Source organism: Ranitomeya imitator, chromosome 4 (assembly GCF_032444005.1).
Source record: "Ranitomeya imitator isolate aRanImi1 chromosome 4, aRanImi1.pri, whole genome shotgun sequence".
In the NCBI taxonomy this organism is placed as follows: Eukaryota; Metazoa; Chordata; class Amphibia; order Anura; family Dendrobatidae; genus Ranitomeya; species Ranitomeya imitator.
This window is the reverse complement of record NC_091285.1, coordinates 531,291,719-531,309,022: the sequence shown is the minus strand read 5'-3', so window position 1 is coordinate 531,309,022 and position 17,304 is coordinate 531,291,719.

Below are 17,304 nucleotides of genomic sequence, written 5' to 3'. Positions count from 1 at the left end.
CCTGATATTTCCGGTACCGCCGGTAAACATGGAACGGCCGGAGTCACACTATCGTATACGAGTGCTGTGATATAAAAAAAAAAAATCGCATGGCACTTGAACCACTGTTAATCTATGGGGCAGCTTCCATCTTCAGTTTTTTTCTCGGCCGTATTAGGCTATGTGCACACGTATAATGGTCCACTGTGGATTTTTCCGCAGCGGATTTGATAAATCTGCAGGGCATAAACGCTGCGTTTTTGCTGCAGATTTATCGCGGATTTACCGTGGTTTTTCTGTGGATTTCACTGCGGTTTTACAACTGCGGTTTTCTATAGGAGCGGCTGTAAAACCGCTGCGGAATCCGCAGAAGGAATTGACATGCTGCGGAATGTAAACCGCTACATGTCCACGCGTTTTTTTCCGCAGCATGTGCACAGCGTTTTTTTGTTTCCCATAGGTTTACATTGTAATGTAAACTCATGGGAAACTGCTGCGGATCCGCAGCGTTTTCCGCATCGTGTGCACATACCCTTATACGTGCGAAGGAAATCGCAGCATGCTGCGATTTTCACTCTATATCGGCCGAGAATCGCCAATGAAAGTCTATGGGTGCGAGAAAAACCCGGACACCACACAGACCACCAGTGTGACTTGCGAGAACTACGCATCGGTGTCCTTTAGAAAAATCGGCAATTCAGTGCGGTGTATAATAAAATCACACTGACAGGTTAGATTAGATCAAATAAATGTATACACAGTATAGGCATATATAGAGAGAGAGAGAGATTCAAAAAAAGAGGCAGCACTCCATTATTAAAGGGACACTGTCACCTGAATTTGGAGGGAACAATCTTCAGCCATGGAGGCGGGGTTTTTGGGTGTTTGATTCACCCTTTCCTTACCCGCTGGCTGCATGCTGGCTGCAATATTGGATTGTAGTTCATTCTCTGTTTTCTGTAGTACACGCCTGCACAAGGCAATCTTACCTTGCGCAGGCGTGTACTATGGAGGACTCTACTAATCGGCCTCCCTCTTACCAAACTTTCCCCGCTCCAATCTGTCCTGAATGCTGCTGCCAGGATCATATTCCTCACCAACCGTTACACCGATGCCTCTACCTTGTGCCAGTCATTACACTGGTTACCCATCCACTCCAGAATCCAGTACAAAACTACTACCCTCATCCACAAAGCACTCCATGGCTCAGCACCACCCTACATCTCCTCCCTGGTATCAGTCTACCACCCTACCCGTGCCCTCCGCTCCGCTAATGACCTCAGGTTAGCATCCTCAATAATCAGAACCTCCCACTCCCGTCTCCAAGACTTTACACGTGCTGCGCCGATTCTTTGGAATGCACTACCTAGGTTAATACGATTAATCCCCAATCACCACAGTTTTAAGCGTACCCTAAAAACTCGTTTGTTCAGACTGGCCTACCGCCTCAATGCATTAACCTAACGATCCCTGTGTGGCCTATTTATAAAAAAAAAAACAAAAAAAACAATCAGGTTCCTCGCATCATGTTCGCGTTCACTATATGCAGTTAATAGCCCTCTGTGTCTGTACTGCTACATACTTAGGCAGTTAACTGGTTCATGCAGCTTTACATGAACACCCGAGCCTTACACTATGGCCGGTCCGAATAACTAAAGCAATTGTTACCATCCACCTCTCGTGTCTCCCCTTTTCCCCATAGTTTGTAAGCTTGCGAGCAGGGCCCTCACTCCTCCTGGTATCTGTTTTGAACTGTATTTCTGTTATGCTGTAATGTCTATTGTCTGTGCAAGTCCCCTCTATAATTTGTAAAGCGCTGCGGAATATGTTGGCGCTATATAAATAAAAATTATTATTATATTATTATTACTTTGTGGAATGTGTAGAGAACAATAAAACCTAAAAAGTGATAAACGTAAATCACTAATAATATCCCATGGAGGTCTAGCGTTGGAATGATGCTCAAAATCAAAGTGGAAAATGAAGTTACAGGCTGATCCAACTTCAGTGGAAATGCCTCAAGACAAGGAAGTGATGCTCAGTAGTGTGTGTGGCCTCCACGTTTCTGTATGATCACCCTACAACGCCTGGGCATGCTACTGATGAGGTGGTGGATGGTCTCCTGAGGGATCTCCTCCCACACCTGGACTAAAGCATCCGCCAACTCCTGGACAGTCTGTGGTGCAACGTGACGTTAATGGATGATGCGTGACATGATGTCCCAGATGTGTTCAATTGGATTCAGGTCTGGGGAACGGGCGGGCCAGTCCATAGCTTCAATGCCTTCTTCTTGCAGGAACTGCTGACACACTCCAGCCACATGAGGTCAGGCATTGTCCCCTGCATTAGGAGGAACCCAGGGCCAACCGCACCAGCATATGGTCCCAAAAGGGGTCTGAGGATCTAATTTCGGTACCTAATGGCAGTCAGGCTACCTCTGACAAGCACATGGAGGGCTGTGCAGCACTCCAAATAAGGGTATGTGCACACGCTGCGGTTTTTGCTGCGGATCCGCAGCGGTTTCCCATGAGTTTACAGTATAATGTAAACCTATGGCAAATGAAAACCGCAGTGCACATGCTGCGGAAAAAAACGCGTGGAAACGCAGCGGTTACATTCCGCAGCATGTCAATTCTTTGTGCGGATTCCGCTGCGGGTTTACACCTGATCCAATAGAAAACTACAGGTGTAAACCCGCAGCAGAAACTGCAATAGAAACCGTGGTAAATCCGCAGTAAAAACCGCAGCGGTTTTGGACTGCAGTTTTTCCAAATCCGCTGCAGAAAAATCCGCAGTCCTCTCAGATACGTGTGCACATACCCTAAATCAGGGGTGTCAAAGTGCATTCCTCGAGGGCCGCAAACCATGCGTGTTTTCAAGATTTCCTTAAGGTACCGTTACACTAAACGATTTACCAACGATCACGACCAGCGATACGACCTGGCTGTGATCGTTGGTAAGTCATTGTGTGGTCGCTGGAGAGTTGTTACACAGACAGCTCTCCAGCGACCAACGATGCCGAAGTCCCCGGGTAACCAGGGTAAACATCGGGTTACTAAGCGCAGGGCCGCGCTTAGTAACCCGATGTTTACCCTGGTTACCATTGTAAATGTGAAAAAAAAAAACAGTACATACTTACATTCCGGTGTCTGTCACGTTCCTCGCCGTCAGCTTCCCGCACTGACTGTGAGGGCCGGCCGTAAAGCAGAGCACAGCGGTGATGTCACCGCTATGCTTTACGGTCGCCGCTCACAGTCAGTGCGGGAAGCTGACGGCGAGGAACGTGACAGACACCGGAATGTAAGTATGTACTGTTTTTTTTTTTTCACATTTACAATGGTAACCAGGGTAAACATCGGGTTACTAAGCGCGGCCCTGCGCTTAGTAACCCGATGTTTACCCTGGTTACCAGTGAACACATCGCTGGATCGGCGTCACACACGCCGATTCAGCGATGACAGCGGGTGATCAGCGACCAAAAAAAAGGTCCTGATCATTCCCAGCGACCAACGATCTCCCAGCAGGGGCCTGATCGTTGGTCGCCGTCACACATAACGATTTTGTTAACGATATCATTGCTACGTCACAAAAAGCAACAATATTGTTAAAGAAATCGTTATGTGTGACGGTACCTTTAGCATTGCACAGGGTGCTGCAATCATTATGTGTGTAGGTGATTAAATTATCACCTGTGCAGTACAAGGAAATCCTGAAAACATGACCTGTTTGCAGCCCTCGAGGAATGCCCTAAATGACACCCCACACCATTACTGACCCACTGCCAAACCGGTCATGCTGAAGGATGTTGCAGGCAGCAGATCACTCTCCACGGCGTCTCCAGACTCTGTCACATGTGCTCAGTGTGATCCTGCTTTCCTCTGTGAAGAGCACAGGGTGCCAGTGGCGAATTTGCCAATCCTGGTGTTCTGTGGCAAATGCCAAGCGTCCTGCATGGTGTTGGGTTATGAGCACAACCCCCATCTGTGGACGTTGGGCACTCAGACCATCCTCATGGAGTCGGTTTCTGTTTGTGCAGACACATGCACATTTGTGGCCTCCTGGAGGTCATTTTGCAGGGCTCTGGCAGTGCTCCTCCTGTTCCTCCTTGCACAAAGGCTACGGTAGCAGTCCTGCTGCAGGGTTGTTGCCCTCCTACGGCCCCCTCCATGACACCTGGTGTACTGGCCTGTCTCCTGATAGTGCCTCCAGCCTCTGGACACTACACCGACAGACACAGCAAACCTTCTTGCCACAGCTCGCATTGATGTGCCATCCTGGATGAGCTGCACTACCTGAGACACTCTTGTGGGTTGTAGAGTCCGTCTCATGCTACCACGAGTGTGAAAGCACAACCAACATTCAAAAGTGACCAAAACATATTCTATTGTGTTCCCTTTATTTTTTTGAGCAGTGAATATATATACAGTACAGACCAAAAGTTTGGACACACCTCATTTAAAGATTTTTCTGTATTTTCAGGACTATGAAAAATGTACATTCACACTGAAGGCATCAAAACATGAATTAACACATATGGTGTGGAATTATATACTTAACTAAAAAGTGTGAAACAACTGAAATTATGTCTTATATTCTAGCTTCTTCAAAGTAGCCACCTTTTGCTTTGATGACTGATATGCACACTCTTGGCATTCTGTTGATGAGCTTCAAGAGGTAGTCACTGGAAATGGTTTTCAGTTTACAGGTGTGCCCTGTCAGGTTTAATAAGTGGGATTTCTTCCCTTATAAATGGAATTGGGACCATCAGTTGTGTTGTGCAGAAGTCTGGTGGATACACAGCTGATAGTCCTACTGAATAGACTGCTAGAATTTGTATTATGGCAAGAAAAAAGCAGCTAAGTAAAGAAAAACGAGTGGCCATCATTACTTTAACCCCTTAAGCCCCGAGGGTGGTTTGCACGTTAATGACCGGGCCAATTTTTACAATTCTGACCACTGTCCCTTTATGAGGTTATAACTCTGGAACGCTTCAACGGATCTTGGCGATTCTGACACTGTTTTCTCATGACATATTTTACTTCATGTTAGTGGTAAAATTTATTCGATATAACTTGCGTTTATTTGAGAAAAAAACGGAAATTTGGCAAAAATTTAGAAAATTTTGCAATTTTCCAACTTTGAATTTTTATACCCTTAAATCATAGAGATATGTCATGCAAAATACTTAATAAGTAACATTTCCCACATGTCTACTTTACATCAGCACAATTGTGGAACCAAAATTTTTTTTTGTCACGGAGTTATAAGGGTTAAAAGTTGACCAGCAATTTCTCAATTTTACAACACCATTTTTTTTTAGGGACCACATCTCATTTGAAGTCATTTTGAGGGGTCTATATGATAGAAAATACCTAAGTGTGACACCATTCTAAAAACTGCACCCCTCAAGGTGCTCAAAACCACATTCAAGAAGTTTATTAACCCTTCAGGTGTTTCACAGGAATTTTTGGAATGTTTAAATAAAAATGAACATTTAACTTTTTTTCACACAAAATTTATTTCAGCTCCAATTTATTTTATTTTACCAAGGGTAACAGGAGAAAATGGACCCCAAAAGTTGTTGTACAATTTGTCCCGAGTACGTTGATACCCCATATGTGGGGATAAACCACTGTTTGGGCGCATGGCAGAGCTCGGAAGGAAAGGAGCGCCATTTGACTTTTCAATGCAAAATTGACTGGAATTGAGATGGAACGCCATGTTGCGTTTGGAGAGCCCCTGATGTGCCTAAACATTGAAACCCCCCATAAATGACACCATTTTGGAAAGTAGACCCCTTGAGGAACTTATCTAGATGTGTGGTGAGCACTTTGACCCAACAAGTGCTTCATAGAAGTTTATAATGCAGAGCCGTAAAAATAAAAAATCATATTTTTTTCACAAAAATGATCTTTTTGCCCCCAATTTTTTATTTTCCCAAGGGTAAGAGAAGAAATTAGACACAAAATTTGTTGTGCAATTTGTCTTGAGTACGCTGATACCCCATATGTGGGTGTAAACCATTGTTTGGGCGCATGGCAGAGCTCGGAAGGGAAGGAGCGCCATTTGACTTTTCAATGCAAAATTGACTGGAATTGAGATGGGACGCCATGTTGCGTTTGGAGAGCCCCTGATGTGCCTAAACATTGAAACCACCCACAAGTGACACCATTTTGGAAAGTAGACCCCCTAAGGAACTTATATAGATGTGTTTTGAGAGCTTTGAGCCCCCAAGTGTTTCACTACAGTTTATAACGCAGAGCCGTGAAAATAAAAATTCTTTTTTTTTTCACAAAAATGATTTTTTAGTCCCCAGTTTTGTATTTTCACAAGGGTAACAGGATAAATTGGACCCCAAAAGTTGTTGTCCAATTTGTCCTGAGTACGCTGATACCCCATATGTGGGGGGGAAGCACTGTTTGGGCGCATGGGAGAGCTCGGAAGGGAAGGAGCGCCATTTGGAATACAGACTTAGATGGATTGGTCTGCAGGCATCACGTTGCATTTGCAGAGCCCCTGATGTAGAAACCCCCCACAAGTGACCCCATATTGGAAACTAGACCCCCCCAAGGAACTTATCTAGATGTGTTGTGAGAACTTTGAACCCCCAAGTGTTTCACTACAGTTTATAACGCAGAGCCGTGAAAATAAAAATTCTTTTTTTTTCACAAAAATGATTTTTTAGCCCCCAGTTTTGTATTTTCACAAGGGTAACTGGATAAATTTAACCCCAATAGTTGTTGTCCAATTTGTCCTGAGTACGCCGATACCCCATATGTGGGGGAACCACTGTTTGGGCGCATGGCAGAGCTTGGAAGGGAAGGAGCGCCATTTGGAATACAGACTTAGATGGATTGGTCTTCAGGCGTCACGTTGCATTTGCAGAGCACCTGATGTACCCTAACAGTAGAAACCCCCCACAAGTGACCCCATATTGGAAACTAGACCTCCCAAGGAACTTATCTAGATGTGTTGTGAGAACTTTGAACCCCCAAGTGTTTCACTGCAGTTTACAACGCAGAGCCGCGAAAATAAAAAAATCTTATTTTTCCCACAAAAATGATTTTTAGCCCCCCACATTTTTATTTTCCCAAGGATAACAAGAGAACTTGGACCCCAAAAGTTGTTGTCCAATTTGTCCTGAGTACGCTGATACCCCATATGTTGGGGTAAACCCCTGTTTGGGCGCACAGGAGAGCTCGGAAGGGAAGGAGCACTGTTTTACTTTTTCAACGCAGAATTGGCTGGAATTGAGATCGGACGCCATGTCGCGTTTGGAGAGCCCCTGATGTGCCTGAACAGTGGAAACTCCCCAATTCTACCTGAAACCCTAATCCAACAATACCCCTAACCCTAATCCCAACGGTAACCCTAACCACACCCCTAACCCTGACACACCCCTAATTCTAATCCCAACCCTAATCCCAACCGTAAATATAATCCAAACCCTAACTTTAGCCCCAACCCTAACTTTAGCCCCAACCCTAACCCTAACTTTAGCCCCAACCCTAACTTTAGCTCCAACCCTAACCCCAACCCTAACCCTAGCCCCAACCCTAGCCTTAACCCCAACCCTAGCCCCAACCCTAACCCTAGGCCCAACCCTAGCCCCAACTCTAGCCCTAACCCTAGCCCCAACCCTAGTCCTAACCCTAACCCTAGCCCTAACCCTAGCCCTGATGGGAAAATGGAAATAAATACATTTTTTTAATTTTATTATTTTTCCCAAACTAAAGGGGTGATGAAGGGGGGTTTGATTTACTTTTATAGCGTTTTTTATATCGGATTTTTATGATTGGCAGCCGTCACACACTAAAAGACGCTTTTTTATAGCAAAAAAGTTTTTGCGTCTACACATTTTGAGACCTATAATTTTTCCATATTTTGGTCCACAGAGACATCTGAGGTCTTGTTTTTTGCGGGACGAGATGACGTTTTTATTTTTAACATTTTTGGACACGTGACAGTTTTTGATCACTTTTTATTCCGATTTTTGTGAGGCAGAATGACCAAAAACCAGCTATTCATGAATTTCTTTTGGGGGAAGCGTTTATACTGTTCCGCGTTTGGTAAAATTGATAAAGCAGTTTTATTCTTCGGGTCAGTACGATTACAGCGATATCTCATTTATATCTTTTTTTTATGTTTTGGCGCTTTTATACGATAAAAGCTATTTTATGGAAAAAATAATTATTTTTGCATCGCTTTATTCTCAGGATTATAACTTTTTTTTTGATTAATATGCTTTGTGGCGGCTCGTTTTTTGCGGGACAAGATAATGTTTTCAGCGGTACCATGGTTATTTATATCTGTCTTTTTGATTGCGTGTTATTCCACTTTTTGTTCGGCGGTATGATAATAAAGCGTTGTTTTTTGGTTTGTTTTTTTCTTTTTTCTTACGGTGTTCACTGAAGGGGTTAACTAGTGGGACAGTTTTATAGGATGGGTCGTTATGGACGCGGCGATACTAAATATGTGTACTTTTATTGTTTGTTTGTTTTTTTTAGATAAAGAAATGTATTTATGGGAATAATATATATTTTTATTTATTTATTTAGTAATTTATTTATTTTTTTACACATGTGGAAATTTTTTTTTTTACTTTTTTACTTTGTCCCAGGGGGGGACATCACAGATCGCCGATCTTACAGTTTGCACAGCACTCTGTAAGATCGGCGATCTCAATCACATCAAGGCTTACCAGCACCTGCAGTCGACCCGGAAGTACTCCCTGCAGGACCCGGATGCAGCCACGTGGCCATTTTGGATCCGGGGCCTGCAGGGAGAAGACGCTCGGTACAAGGTGAGCACATCACCTTGTACCGATCGTCTCAGGGAAGCACGCAGGGAGCCCCCTCCCTGCGCGATGCTTCCCTCAACCGCCGGCACACCGCGATCATGTTTGATCGCGGTGTGCCGGGGGTTAATGTGCCGGGAGCGGTCCGTGACCGCTCTTGGCACATAGTGCCGGATGTCAGCTGCGATAGTCAGCTGACGATCGGCCGCGCTCCCCCTGTGAGCACGGCCGATCGCTATGACGTACTATCCCGTCGGTGGGAATTAAGGCCCACCCCACCTCGACGGGATAGTACGTCATATGGGATTAAGGGGTTAAGAAATGAAGGTCAGTCAGTCCGAAAAATTGGGAAAACTTTGAAAGTTTCCCCAAGTGCAGTGGCAAAAACCATCAAGCACTACAAAGAAACAGGCTCACATGAGGACCACCCCAGGAAAGAAAGACCAAGAGTCACCTCTGCTTCTGAGGATAAGTTTATCTGAGTCACCAGCCTCAGAAATCGCAGGTTAACAGCAGTTCAGATTAGAGACCAGGTCAATGCCACACAGAGTTCTAGCAGCAGACACATCTCTACAACAACTGTTAAGAGGAGACTTTGTGCAGCAGGCCTTCATGGTAAAATAGCTGCTAGGAGACCACTGCTAAGGACAGGCAACAAGCAGAAGAGTATTGTTTGGGCTAAAGAACACAGGGAATGGACATTAGACCAGTGGAAATCTGTGGATTGGTCTGATGAGTCCAAATTTGAGATCTTTGGTTCCAACCACCGTGTCTTTGTGCGACTCAGAAAAGGTGAACGGATGGACTCTACATGACTGGTTCCCACCGTGAAGCATGGAGGAGGAGGTGTGATGGTGTGGGGGTGCTTTGCTGATGACACTGTTGGGGATTTATTCAAAATTGAAGGCATACTGAACCAGCATGGCTACCACAGCTGTCATGATTCCAATGGCAGGGAATCACAAAAGGACAAGCACCAACGAACTCTAGGGTGATGGAACCTGAGCTGACCGCGACCCTAAACCTGAACACACAAATAACAATAGCCGGGGAACGTGCCTACGTTGGTCCTAGACGTCTCGCACCAGCCGAAGATCTAACTTCCCCTATTAGAAGAAACACAGACCTCTCTTGCCTCCAGAGAAATCCCCCACAGAAATAGCAGCCCCCCACATATAATGACGGTGAAATGAGAGGAAGGCACATACACAGTATGAAAACAGATTCAGCAAAATGAGGCCCGCTAAAACTAGATAGCAGAGGATACAAAAGTAAACTGCGCGGTCAGCAAAAACCCTTCAAAAAACCATCCTGTAATTACTTGAACTCATGTTCCAACTCATGGAACATGAGGAGCAATTACAGCCCACTAGAGCAACCAGCAGCAAAGAAACAATTAAATGCAAGCTGGACAAGACAAAAATAAAGCAAAACGTGGAACAAGAAAATCAAAAACTTAGCTTGTCCTGAAGATTACTGAAGCCAGAAGCTGAGGTAACAAAACACTCTGATAACCTTGATAGCCGGCGGGGAAATGACAAGAAAGCCCGGTAAAATAGGAAACTCCCAAATGCTAATAGAACAGGTGGACACCAGAGACAGCAGAACACAAATCACCCAGTACCATCAGTAACCACCAGAGGGAGCCCAAAAACAGAACTCACAACAGTACCCCCCCCCTTGAGGAGGGGTCACCGAACCCTCACGAGAACCACCAGGGCGACCAGGATGAGCCCTATGAAAAGCGCGGACCAAATCATCAGCATGAACATCAGAGGCAACCACCCAAGAATTATCCTCCTGACCATAACCCTTCCACTTGACCAAATATTGGAGTTTCCGTCTGGAAACACGAGAATCCAAGATCTTCTCCACAACATACTCCAATTCTCCCTCCACCAGCAGCGGAGCAGGAGGCTCAAGCGAAGGAACAACAGGTACCTCATACCTCCGCAACAACGACCGATGGAACACATTATGAATAGTAAACGATGCCGGGAGATCCAAACGAAACGACACAGGGTTAAGAATTTCCAAGATCCTATAAGGACCGATGAACTGAGGCTTGAACTTAGGAGAAGAGACCTTCATAGGAACAAAACGAGAAGACAACCACACCAAGTCCCCAACACGAAGTCGAGGACCCACGTGGCGACGGCGATTAGCAAACTGCTGAGCCTTCTCCTGGGACAACTTCAAATTGTCCACCACATGACTCCAAATCCGATGCAACCCATCCACCACCATGTCCACTCCAGGACAATCAGAAGGCTCCACCTGACCAGAGGAAAAACGAGGATGAAACCCCGAATTACAAAAGAAAGGAGAAACCAAGGTAGCAGAACTAGCCCGATTATTAAGGGCAAACTCGGCCAGCGGCAAAAAGGTAACCCAGTCATCCTGATCAGCAGAAACAAAACACCTCAAATAAGTTTCCAAGGTCTGATTAGTTCGCTCCGTCTGGCCATTCGTCTGAGGGTGGAATGCAGACGAAAAGGACAAATCAATGCCCATCTTAGCACAGAACGTCCGCCAAAATCTAGACACAAACTGGGATCCCCTGTCAGAAACGATGTTCTCCGGAATCCCATGCAAACGAACCACGTTCTGGAAAAACAGAGGGACCAACTCAGAGGAGGAAGGCAACTTAGGCAAGGGTACAAGATGAACCATTTTAGAAAAGCGGTCACACACAACCCAGATGACGGACATTTTTTGAGAGACAGGGAGATCCGAAATAAAGTCCATGGAAATGTGCGTCCAAGGCCTCTTCGGGATAGGCAAAGGTGACAACAATCCACTGGCTCGAGAACAGCAAGGCTTAGCCCGAGCACAAACCTCACAAGACTGCACAAAAGAACGCACATCCCTCGACAAGGAAGGCCACCAAAAAGACCTGGCCACCAAGTCTCTAGTACCAAATATTCCAGGATGACCTGCCAACGCAGAAGAATGGACCTCGGAGATGACTCTACTGGTCCAACTATCCGTAACAAACAGTCTCTCAGGCGGACAACGATCAGGTTTACCCGCCTGAAACTCCTGCAAAGCACGTCGCAAGTCTGGGAAGACGGCCGACAAAATCACCCCATCCCTAAGGATACCAGTGGGCTCAGAATTTCCAGGGGAGTCAGGCACAAAACTCCTAGAAAGAGCATCCGCCTTCACATTCTTTGAACCTGGCAGGTATGAAACCACAAAATTGAAACGAGAGAAAAACAGTGACCAACGAGCCTGTCTAGGATTCAGACGCCTGGCAGACTCAAGGTAAATCAGATTTTTGTGATCAGTCAAGACCACCACACGATGTCTAGCACCCTCCAGCCAATGACGCCACTCCTCAAATGCCCACTTCATGGCCAAAAGTTCCCGATTACCCACATCATAATTCTGCTCAGCGGGCGAAAACTTCCTAGAAAAGAACGCACATGGCTTCATCACCGAGCAATCGGAGCCTCTCTGCGACAAAACCGACCCCGCTCCAATCTCGGAAGCATCAACCTCAACCTGGAAAGGAAGCGAAACATCAGGCTGACGCAACACAGGAGCAGAAGAAAACCGGCGTTTAAGTTCCTGAAAGGCCTCCACAGCCGCAGGAGACCAATCAGCAACATCAGCACCCTTCTTAGTCAAATCCGTCAAAGGCTTAACAACACTAGAAAAATTAGTTATAAAACGACGATAGAAATTAGCAAAGCCCAAGAACTTCTGCAGACTCTTAAGAGATGCAGGCTGCGTCCAGTCACAAATAGCCCGAACCTTGACGGGATCCATCTCAATAGTAGAAGGGGAAAAAATATACCCCAAGAAAGAAATCTTCTGGACTCCAAAGAGACACTTTGAGACCTTTACAAACAAGGAATTAGCCCGCAGGACCTGAAACACCTTCCTGACCTGCTGAACATGAGACTCCCAGTCATCAGAAAAAAACAAAATATCATCCAAATACACAATCATAAATTTATCCAGATATTCACGGAAAATATCGTGCATAAAGGACTGAAAGACTGAAGGAGCATTAGAAAGTCCGAAAGGCATTACCAAATACTCAAAATGGCCCTCAGGCATATTAAATGCGGTTTTCCACTCATCACCTTGCTTTATTCGTATAAGATTATACGCACCCCGAAGATCAATCTTAGTGAACCATTTAGCCCCCTTAATGCGAGCAAACAAATCAGTCAACAAAGGCAAAGGATACTGATATTTTACGGTAATCTTATTCAAAAGACGATAATCTATACAAGGCCTCAAGGACCCATCTTTTTTGGCCATGAAAAAAAAACCTGCTCCCAAAGGGGACGAAGATGGACGGATATGTCCCATTTCCAAGGACTCCTTAACATAATCCCGCATAGCAGTATGCTCTGGCACTGACAGATTGAACAAACGACCTTTAGGAAATTTACTACCAGGAATTAAATCTATAGCACAATCGCAATTCCTGTGAGGAGGAAGCGAACTGAGCTTAGGCTCCTCAAAAACATCCCGATAATCAGACAAAAATACAGGAACCTCAGAAGGAGTAGATGAAGCGATAGAAATCGGAGGTGCATCATCATGAACCCCCTGACATCCCCAGCTTAACACAGACATTGTTTTCCAGTCAAGGACTGGATTATGAGTTTGTAACCATGGCAGACCAAGTACTAGAACATCATGTAAATTATACAATACCAGGAAGCGAATCACCTCCTGATGAACGGGAGTCATACGCATGGTCACTTGTGTCCAGTACTGAGGTTTATTCATAGCCAAAGGTGTAGAGTCAATTCCCTTCAAAGGAATAGGGACTTCCAGAGGCTCAAGACTAAACCCAGATCGCTTGGCAAATGACCAATCCATAAGACTCAGGGCAGCGCCTGAATCTACATAGGCATCGACGGAAATGGATGATAATGAGCAAATCAGAGTCACAGACAGAATGAACTTAGACTGTAACGTACTAATGGCAACAGACTTATCAACCTTTTTTGTGCGTTTAGAGCATGCTGATATAACATGAGCTGAATCACCACAATAAAAGCACAACCCATTTTTCCGCCTATAGTTTTGCCGTTCACTTCTAGACTGAACTCTATCACATTGCATTGTCTCAAGTGCCTGTTCAGAAGACACCGCCAAATGGTGCACAGGTTTGCGCTCCCGTAAACGCCGATCAATCTGAATAGCCATAGTCATAGACTCATTCAGACCCGTAGGCGCAGGGAACCCCACCATAACATCTTTAATGGCCTCAGAAAGGCCATCTCTGAAGTTTGCAGCCAGGGCGCACTCATTCCACTGAGTAAGCACTGACCATTTCCGAAATTTTTGACAATATATTTCTGCTTCATCTTGCCCCTGAGAGAGAGCTAATAAAGCTTTTTCAGCCTGAATCTCCTGGTTAGGTTCCTCATAGAGCAAACCCAATGCCAGAAAAAACGCATCCACATTAAGCAACGCAGGATCCCCTGGTGCCAATGCAAATGCCCAATTTTGAGGGTCACCCGCAGGAAAGATATAATAATCTTAACCTGCTGAGCAGGGTCTCCAGAAGAGCGAGATTTCAAAGAAAGGAACAGCTTGCAATTGTTCCTAAAATTCAGAAAACTAGATCTATCTCCAGCAAAGAACTCTGGAATAGGAATTCTAGGTTCAGACATAGGAGCATGTACAACAAAATCTTGTATATTTTGAACCTTAGCAGCAAGATTATTCAAGCTGGAAGCTAAACTCTGGACGTCCATGATAAACAGCTAAGGTCAGAGCCATTCAAGGATTAAGAGGAGGAAAAAAAAAAATCAGCCAGGCTGCAATTAAGGCTAGGCAGCAACCTCAGAGGAGAGAGAAAAAAAAAAAAAAAAACTTCCTCAGACTACTTTTCCTCCTACTTCAGCCCAAACATTTTGGCCGGCTATACTGTCATGATTCCAATGGCAGGGAATCACAAAAGGACAAGCACCAACGAGCTCTAGGGTGATGGAACCTGAGCTGACCGCGACCCTAAACCTGAACACACAAATAACAATAGCCGGGGAACGTGCCTACGTTGGTCCTAGACGTCTCGCACCAGCCGAAGATCTAACTTCCCCTATTAGAAGAAACACAGACCTCTCTTGCCTCCAGAGAAATCCCCCACAGAAATAGCAGCCCCCCACATATAATGACGGTGAAATGAGAGGAAGGCACATACACAGTATGAAAACAGATTCAGCAAAATGAGGCCCGCTAAAACTAGATAGCAGAGGATACAAAAGTAAACTGCGTGGTCAGCAAAAAACCCTTCAAAAAACCATCCTGTAATTACTTGAACTCATGTTCCAACTCATGGAACATGAGGAGCAATTACAGCCCACTAGAGCAACCAGCAGCAAAGAAACAATTAAATGCAAGCTGGACAAGACAAAAATAAAGCAAAACGTGGAACAAGAAAATCAAAAACTTAGCTTGTCCTGAAGATTACTGAAGCCAGAAGCTGAGGTAACAAAACACTCTGATAACCTTGATAGCCGGCGGGGAAATGACAAGAAAGCCCGGTAAAATAGGAAACTCCCAAATGCTAATAGAACAGGTGGACACCAGAGACAGCAGAACACAAATCACCCAGTACCATCAGTAACCACCAGAGGGAGCCCAAAAACAGAACTCACAACACACAGCATCTTGCAGCGGCATGCTGTTCCATCCGGTTTGTGTTTAGTTGGACCATCATTTATTTTTCAACAGGACAATGACCCTAAACACACTTCCAGGCTGTGTAAGGGCCATTTGACCAAGAAGGAGAGTGATGGGGTGCTACGCCAGATGACCTGGCCTCCACAGTCACCAGACCTGAACCCAATCGAGATGGTTTGGGGATGAGCTGGACCATAGAGTGAAGGCAAAAGGGCCAACAAGTGCTAAGCATCTCTGGGAACTCCTTCAAGATTGTTGGAAGACCATTCCCGGTGACTACCTCTAGAAGCTCATCAAGAGAATGCCAAGAATGTGCACAGCAGTCATCAAAGCAAAAGGTGTCTACGTTGAAGAACCTAGAATATAAGACATGTGTTTAGTTGTTTGACACTTTTTTGTTAAGTATATAATTCCACATGTGTTAATTCATAGTTTTGATGCCTTCAGTGTGAATGTACAATTTTCATAGTCATGAAAATACAGAAAAATCTTTAAATGAAAAGGTGTGTCCAAACTTTTGGTCTGTACTGTATGCATATATATGTGTGTATATTCTATATATATAATTGTCTAAGGGTTTTTCCGTCTGTCTGTCCTGGAAATCCCGCGTCTCTGATTGGTCGAGGCCGCCAGGCCTCGACCAATCAGCAATGGGCACAGCGACGATGATGTCATAATGGTTGCCATGGCGACAATGATGTCATAAAGGTTGCCTCGACCAATCAGCGACGGGCACAGTCTGCCGCGAATTCTGGAATCATCATTGTCCATATACTACGGGGACATGCATATTCTAGAATACCCGATGCGCTAGAATCGGGCCACAATCTAGTATATATATATATATATATATGGACTATTGTAACGCTCTACTAATCGGCCTCCCTCTTACCAAACTCTCCCCACTCCAATCTGTCCTGAATGCTGCAGCCAGGATCATATTCCTCACCAACCGTTACACCGATGCCTCTACCTTGTGCCAGTCATTACACTGGCTACCCATCCACTCCAGAATCCAGTACAAACCTACTACCCTCATCCACAAAGCACTCCATGGCTCAGCACCACCCTACATCTCCTCTCTGGTCAGTCTACCACCCTACCCGTGCCCTCTGCTCCGCTGATGACCTCAGGTTAGCATCCTCAATCAGAACCTCCCATTCCCGTCTCCAAGACTTTACACGTGCTGCGCCGATTCTTTGGAATGCACTACCCAGGTTAATATGATTAATTCCCAATCCACACAGTTTTAAGCGTACCCTAAAAACTCATTTGTTCAGATTGGCCTACCGCCTCAACACATTAACCTAATGATCCCGGTGTGGCCTATCATTAAAAAAAAAAGTTTCTCGTATCATGTTCTCATACACTTTATGCAGTTAATAGCCCTCTGTGTCTGTACTGTTACATATTTAGGCAGTTAACTGGTTCATGCAGCTTTACATGAACACCTGAGCCTTACACTATGGCTGGTCCGAATAACTAAATCAATTGTTACCATCCACGTCTCGTGTCTCCCCTTTTCCTCATAGTTTGTAAGCTTGCGAGCAGGGCCCTCACTCCTCCTGGTATCTGTTTTGAACTGTATTTCTGTTATGCTGTAATGTCTATTGTCTGTACAAGTCCCCTCTATAATTATTAAAGCGCTGCGGAATATGTTGGCGCTATAAAAATAAAATTATTATTATATATACTGCTCACAAAAATAAAGGAAACATGAAGATGCTGCAACCAGTGTCTATTACAAAATTGCACATGCCACATGTATGTGCAATTTTGTAATAGACACTGGTAGCAGCACCATCATTTCTGAGGAGGGATACACCTTATCAGGTTTTGGCACAGTCTTTTGAATTAGGGTATGTGCACAC